Genomic DNA, 7,948 nt, shown 5'->3' on the forward strand with positions numbered 1-7,948 from the left:
GGGGTATTTTGTTTTGTTAGTTTAACCCCCGCACTGCCAGGCCCAAGACTGTCTTTCACTATTTGTTGATTATGTTGTGATAAACATTGAGTTAAACGTAACGCAGAAAATATGCGTCTGGAGTTAACACTCTCACTACCAAGTCTAATCCATAATCCTACCAAAGAGCCCGAGACATTCTTAACCCCCGAACTAAAGGGGTTTAAAATATAGGAGAAAAGTTAGTTATTTTAACTCTATGATTACTCACCTCTTGAACATTACAAAACACATGATAGTTTGCTCTCCTGGGTCCAAAACGATTGAATCCTATCACTTCATTACAAACCAATAACAAAGATTTATATATATATATATATTATATAGAGAGAAAAGTCGCCATCCTTCATCCTGTCACCAGTTTCCCACCAAGGTTTGGGGGGAGGGGGGGGGTAGTGTGTCCAACAAGTAAGCCTTTCTGAACGATGTCTCCTCTTTTTTTTACGCCTGACGTAAAAGAAATGATGGTTAAAGAAAGTGAAAAATATCATGGGTTTGAATCTCAGCTGTCTATCTGTATATATCACTTGAACGAGCGGACACTCACGTAAAGGCTTTGGCGTTGACAAAGTTGGAAAGGAAAAACTCCCTTCCACTTCTGTTCATTTGTTTGTTTATGCTAAAAAGCGTATACATAGTACGTCCGTTTGTTTGTTTCAGTTAAGCAGTGTGGACATATTCTTCCCCATTTTTTTCTCTCTAAAATGGTCTGTTTTCGCCTCTTTTCCGGCGCTCTAGCAAAATGCTCTGTCGTCTGCTTTCGTCTCCACTTTCTGCCCCCAACCCCTTACCTCCCTTGCCCCATCTGTGGGCTCCTGGCTTTTCTGCAGCCTTTTTACTTCTACCGCTTGGCTCCTTCTTACTGCTGTCTTTCAGCCACACCCCTGATTTTATGATAGAAAAGATCTACCCTTAGCCTTCTTGGACAAGAGCGAAAAATCTCAATCTCGAAGGGATGTGTGTACGTTGCGCACGTCAAAGATCCCTTGGTGGTCCAAAATCGATAAGAGTAGGCTTCCGTCGTGACCCGTGCAAAATTCAAATTTTCCTACCACTAAAAATGTTTAATGTGTCCCTCGAGCTGATATGAACTCATGCACATGCTAGCGTCGTAAAACACCCCCCACCCCAAAAAAAAAGAAAAGAAAAAGAAAAAAAAAGACAACTTGTTGGGTGTGCATGATTGTGTCGCTTTTCAGAAAATCGGTCGAGTTACTGAATATAATATATGAAGTGGAAGCAGTATAGACCTTTACAGCTACTTCTAATTGCCACAAAAACAGCAGGTCCAGCAAATATTAGGTCTAAACGCTCATTTTACTTCCTTAGAACTGCTGAGTCTACCCGACATTTTTGGCTGTTTTGATTTACTAAGACGACAATGAGGTCAGAAACCAAATTAATTTTCCATCTGCTCTATCAAAAGCTCAAACTTTTTCGGAGTCTAATCAAGATATTCAAAGAATTGCTTTCGAAAAAACTTGACATGTGAAACTCACATTTTTTTACGTCAAATTTCTTTAAACTAGGCACTGAGGAGATAGAATTTGTAAGTCAAAGGTAGCGACTTGTCGAAATGATTTATAACTGCGATTCAAGTAATATACAGTAGTAGTAGTAGTAGTAGTAGTAGTAGTAGTAGTAGTAGTAGTAGTAGTAGTAATAAGTAATAAATGACATTTATATAGTGCTCAATCCCGACTAAAGTACACAGGCTCTGAGCGCTTTACAATACAGTACATCATACAACAGTAACATGAAACGTTGTTTTCTGACTAAAGAAAATTATTCCAAATATTCATCTTATTAATTTAAAAACAGAAACGACTTCAGCTGACATTTGAATGAATCAAAAGATTTGATTTCTCTCAAGGTACTTGGTAAAGCATTTCAGATCTTGGGGCCTTGGTATTCAAATGCCCTTTCACCCATTGTTTTAAGTTTCATAGATGGTAAAATAAATTTCCTTTTGTCAGCTGATGACCTTAAACTGCGGGTTGGAATGTACAGTCTTAACAGATTTGATAAATATGATGGTGCATTATCATTCAAACATTTGTGACATAATATGGTGGCCAACTTGTACACAATCCTTTTCTCAACAGGAAGCCAATGCAAAGTTCGTAAAAGAGGTTTGGCAGAGTCTCGCTTTCTTTTCCGTAAAACTAAACGTGCTGCATTGTTTTGGACAGTTTGAAGTCTCTTAACTTTCTCCAGTGATATTCCTGATAACAAGGAGTTACAATAATCGAGTTTTAATAAAATTAAGCTAGTTACTAGTAAAGCAGTATACTTGGTATTGATCAGATGACGTATTTTACTAATTTTTCTTATTTTTAAATACATGCAGCTGATCAGATGATTTACCTCAGCCGACATTGACAAACTAGAATCAAAATAGATGCCAGGATTCTTAACTTTTCTTGAAAATAAAATTTTTGCATCACCAATTGTAATGTGATCATGGTCAACCTCTTTAACCGACTTTGCATTGCCTGCCAGAATGACTTCTGTTTTATCATCATTTAACATCAATTTATTTTTGTTCATCCAGTTTTTCACTAAGGCAATACAATTTTCAGCACGATGGACAAGTTCATCTAAGTTGGTAAACAATGTTGAACCATAAATTTGGGTATCATCAGCATAGAAATGGTATTTTAAGTCATATTTAACCATTTCCTTGACAAGTGATGGAGTATAAATGGTGAACAAAACTGGACCAAGGACTGAGCCCTGGGGGACCCCATACTTAAGAGCATGATCTGATGACTTAAGCCCTTTAATAAAAACAGATTGGTAACGATTTGACAGGTAAGAAGAAAACCAGCTAAGGGCAGTCACGGATAATCCAAAAGACACTTCCAATCGCTTCAATAAAATGTGATGGTCAATTGTATCAAAAACTGCTGATAGATCTAAAAGGCTCAGCAAAACAACTTTTCCTGAATCACAATCAATAGTAGTAGTAGTAGTAGTAGTAGTAGTAGTAGTAGTAGTAGTAGTAGTAATAGTAGTAGTAGTAGTAGTAGTAGTAGTAGTAGTAGTAGTAGTAGTAGTAGTAGTAGTAGTAGTAGTAGTAGTAGTAATAGTAGTAGTAGTAGTAGTAGTTGTTGTTGTTGTTGTTGTTGTAGTAGTAGTAGCAGCAGCAGTGGTTGCTGTTGTTATTGTTGGTGGTGTTGTTGTTGTTGCTGTTGGTGTTGTTGTTGTTGCTGTTGTTGTTGTTGTTGTTGTTGTTGTTGTTGTTGTTGTTGTTGTTGTTGTTGTTGTAACAACAGTAGAAGAACTAAAATTAAAATGAACCTCAAAACTAATCAGAATATTCGGATAAGAGTGACAGCCACCATAATGCAGAGATCGCTAAATCACGAAGATGCCTTACGAGTGTGTGTGTCGCTTAATACTGAGCGCACATTGCCAATCAAATCCATTTGATTGAGTAGAGGCCAGACAGATTTCGCTTCACGGATAAGGCAAAAGGTACCGTTTTAGCACAATTCGGCCGAATTCGACTAAATTCAGCTGTGACCTGCAGAATCAAACGCGTTTGATCTTCAATGTCGAATCGGTTGTACTGTGCTCAAATGCTAGGTCTTGCCCCTCTACATGTGTAGGAGAAAAATCTCGATGGCACCGACTAAATTCAACTGAATTCGATTGGCTGAGTGCACTGGATTAGAAAGAAGCACAACGACATGATAGGCCTAATGATTGCTTAGTCAGGTGAACATGGGAAGAGTGGCCGGCAGAAGCAACAGAGGGATTGTAATACGGAGTGCCGACTGACACGATCGGTTCGGATCTGTTTGCTAGCCAGATTGAGGGCGCAAAGCTCATAATACTGATATCGTGGCAGAAACCGATCGCCCGACTCGTCGCCTAAAAAAAAAATAAAAGGTTGGCGATCGGTTTGTCGACCCCCAATGGGCACTCCGTTTAAAGGACCATTTCTCTATCTACCTTCCCTAATGAATCAGACCTTGGGTACCCCTTTCATCCCTCGTTTACGAATAATGGTTAGAGAGTCGTATTATATTAATTATAAGCATGCCGTATAGGAAAACCCAAAAATAATTTAGTTCAATTAATTGCTGAAGTTATGGGTAGTAACAAAGGAAATATTGACGGTCAATAGGAACGAGGGAAATATTGAGTGGTACAAGGGAGGGGGGGAGGCATGGTTGGAGGGGGAGGGGGGAGGAGAAGATGGCGGGGTTGGGGAGGGGAGTACTAGTTTATGTTTCTCAAGTTAATCAACACGTTGGCATGCAGCTCACATCTTACTGTTTTCCTTGCTAAGTCTGTGTTGCGTTACAAGTAAGGCCTAACAATTACAAGCTGAAGGCTTTTTTCCTCCAGTTCAGATGGTTTAGTTTTGCCTCGCCTTGTATTTTTTTTTTTAGTTCTGTTATTCGTATTTGTTGCTTGTTAGTCAGATTGTTTGTTTGTTGGGTTGTTTTTGTTTGTTTATTTGTTTGTATATTTTTGCTTTTTTTGCCGGACGAGACAAAACAGGGCTTTAAAATCAAGTACATCTGTATGTAAAGCAGTTTAAAGAAATAAACATGCAAATCAAGTTAAGCGAAAATTGTGCAAATGAAGCTATTTACTCAAGCGCGAACGTCAGTCAACAAATTAGTGCAGAAAACATCAGGACGGATTTCAAGGCAGTTGAACAGCTAGCAATATTACATGTGTGTAATTATCCCTATAAGACTGCCAGACACACCGCTACTTAGATTCTGGTAGCCGTAATGAAGTTCCATTGGGGGGGGGGGGGTTATTTTGTTTTGTTTTCTTTGTTTTACTTACTTTTCTTTGTTTTGCTTTGTTTTGCTTTGTTTTGGGTTGGTTTGGTTTTCAGTAACGATTTGTTGAGATATTTGGGGGGGGGCAAGGTGGGAGAGTGTGAATTTCTTAACTATAACGGTAACTCCGCCATTTTCAGCTACAAGTGACACAGGAATTGAGTAGAAAGGGTGGGTGAGAGGAAAAAATCTCGGCTGCTGTAGACGGCCTGAACTCAGAACGTCCTCTCCGGCCCAGCATGTGGCGCTGAGAAAAAGCCCTCGCGCCTCCTCAAAACACAATAATTCCTCTCAGCAGCCAAAGCGTGGTCCCAGTTATGACTGTCCGTCTGTTGACAAGCTGCCAGCGAAGACTTAACTCAATTTGTGCCGCTCTCCCAAGCACCATTTGCCGGGCGAGAATGACCGCCCAGACAGCATGGTAGAACTAAATAATACCTAGCATCAACAAATCTGACACGCACTGCAAGCAAGGAAAATGCGGAGGAATAAGCGTTCATTAAGTGTAAACCCCCCCAGTTCTGAGGCCGTTCACGACAGAGTTGCGGCCCAATCCCCCCACGTACGTTTAGAAGTAGAGAAGTGGCAGTCGGGTGTTCGCGCTAAGCCACTTAACAGATTCGCTGTTTTAAATGTGGATTGACAGTTATTGTAGACAGAAGTGATTTAAGCTTTGTCACTTTGTTATGTTTTGTGTTGACCAGTCCGGGAGGTGACGTTGATCCACAGAGTTAGAAAAAATGACGGAAGGTGTATTGGTGATTTTTTTTTCTTTTCTGAAGAGTTACAGTCCTTCCATTTGAGAATAGCTCCGAAAGGGTGGGTAGAGTTTGTTACTCATCAGTTCTCCTAAAGGAGCGTCTCTCATACTTCATACTCCAAAATCTCTTTGAAATGTCGGGTTTTATACTTTCTCTGTATTGGTTTCGATTTTGTCTCAATTTTTATCCAGTTCTTTTTCGTGCCTACCTGTCTAACTGGTGGTCTAAACGAAAACTTGGACTACAGCAGCCAAAGCGTAGGGCATGTTCTCTGTTAAAATTAAAAATTAATAATAATATTGTATTTGTATCCTGAAGAGCTGTAAGTTCACTTAATTAAGGCATTTTTGTTTCAGGTTATGGGAAAAAAAATTTAAAGACCAGTTAGCCTGAATGGCACTCTGTGTCGATAAGTATGGGGGTTAAAACCCTTTTCAGCTTATTTTGGGATATTAAAGGAAAATACCTCCGATTTTACCACCCACCTGAGGTGTTTCGGGAAAAAGGCGTTGTTAAAAATATAATACAAGTAAAAAGCGTTGTCAAATAATACAAATACACCTGACGCACCCCAAGCCTCCCAAACTTTGCGAGTTTGGGGGTTCCAGCCTCAGCTCGGTCCGACGTTGTGTCCTTGGGAAAGGCACTTTACACGAACGTCCCACCTGACTCGGTCCTATCGGAGACGGACGTTAAACTAGGAGGTCCCGCCCCTTAAATAACCTAATAGTGTTAGTAGGGGCGTTAAACCTATACCATTTCACCATTTTCACAAAATGTAGGTGTTTGGTGTTTTTTCTCTGAATACATCCCGTTTGGTCTCAATCGAAATGCTGGTATGACAACTCTCTTGCTTTAGGTGCAGAAAAAGGAATATTAGGCTGAATATCTACTATAAATAAATGTTCGTACTTACGCATCTGATACTTCTGTGTCCCATGTATGAGATGTGGTAGCTCACTCCAGGCTGCGACGAGGACTACCTTGGTTCGAATCCCCATTTGTAATACCATTGAACTTAGTCTGTGTTTTTTGTTTTGTTTTGTGGGAGGGGGGGGTTAAAGCTGTTCACATCACTTAGCTCAGTTCTGTATGAAATTGGCTGTAAACTTGGAGGTGCTGCCATTTAGCAATGACAATGTGTTGAAAAGGTTTTACGCATGTGTCACACCATAATATCCTACCCTGTCTCTTTACCTTCTTCTGCGAACTGACTGTCAAGGAGGTGACGCAGTGCTGAGTATTTCCTTAATCCGAGAGCGTATGGTGATGGTGTAAAGTGGTTTAAATAATTGACGGCTCGGCAGCACAGAACTGCGCGCTCCACGGTTCATTAATCATCTCTTGTTTGATTGACGAAAGTTCAGCAATAACACATCAACGCCCGGGAGGTCTGCAAGAAAAGCTTACAAAAAAGCTTGCTACATGTATAAGGATCACAGCGACAACGTAGGGAGCGCGCAACTAGAATTGATAACAGGCGCCACATTTCGGCCTGAAGAATTGGTCGCTTTTAAGCACAAGGGGGCTATCTCGAAAAATGCTGTTTTAAGAAAATTGACGGTAAAGTTTTTGCCCCTAGTTCAGTTTCTTTAAAAGACAAGGAGAGTTTTCTCTATAACCAAACAAATATACTCACCAATCAAACCAAATTTCTCCTGTAGGTAGGACAATGCCCACTTTGGGTGTAGGTCAAGATTTCTGGAAACCCCCCGATATCTGGTTTAGCCCACTTGTCCTTAAAAGCGACCAATTGGACGTAAGCCTAACACGAAAACTACTATTGAGAGGTTAAAATGCTGGTCGATTTTCTCAATTAACTAGAGGCACTCTCTAGCTATGCTCACATTAGTAGTGAACCGCACACGTAGAGCGCCTGATTTTGCGTTTTCATCGTGGAAAATTTGACTCATTTTGTCCAAACTGCTCTGTAATGTTGACCTTTGAAGACAATCACCCCCCCCCCTTCCCACCCCTATCTCCCCTTCATCCCTTTTACTTCAACCCTTATGAAACATCTAAACCCCTTTATTATAGGCTATCACCTCTGTGTTTGATTTTCAAATGTACTTTTTGTATATACGTTTCAGGCCACAGTACTTCACCATAACAGCCTTCCGCAAGATGAAAGTTGCAGTGTGTGCTACCGACCAACACGTTGACGGAAATGTATCAATGCAAATGAAAGTTGCTAGCTACCTTAAATGGGCCAGCATGTTACACCAACATAGAATGATTAAGAGACATTTTCATTTAGCTTGGAATGTCCATGAATGTTCAGTCTCTTTTATTCTTTTTTCCTCTTATTTCTTTTTTTTTTTTTTTTTATTTCTTCCCTTC

The sequence above is a fragment of the Aplysia californica genome, unplaced genomic scaffold (genome assembly GCF_000002075.1).
Source record: "Aplysia californica isolate F4 #8 unplaced genomic scaffold, AplCal3.0 scaffold00462, whole genome shotgun sequence".
NCBI classification, from domain to species: domain Eukaryota; kingdom Metazoa; phylum Mollusca; class Gastropoda; order Aplysiida; family Aplysiidae; genus Aplysia; species Aplysia californica.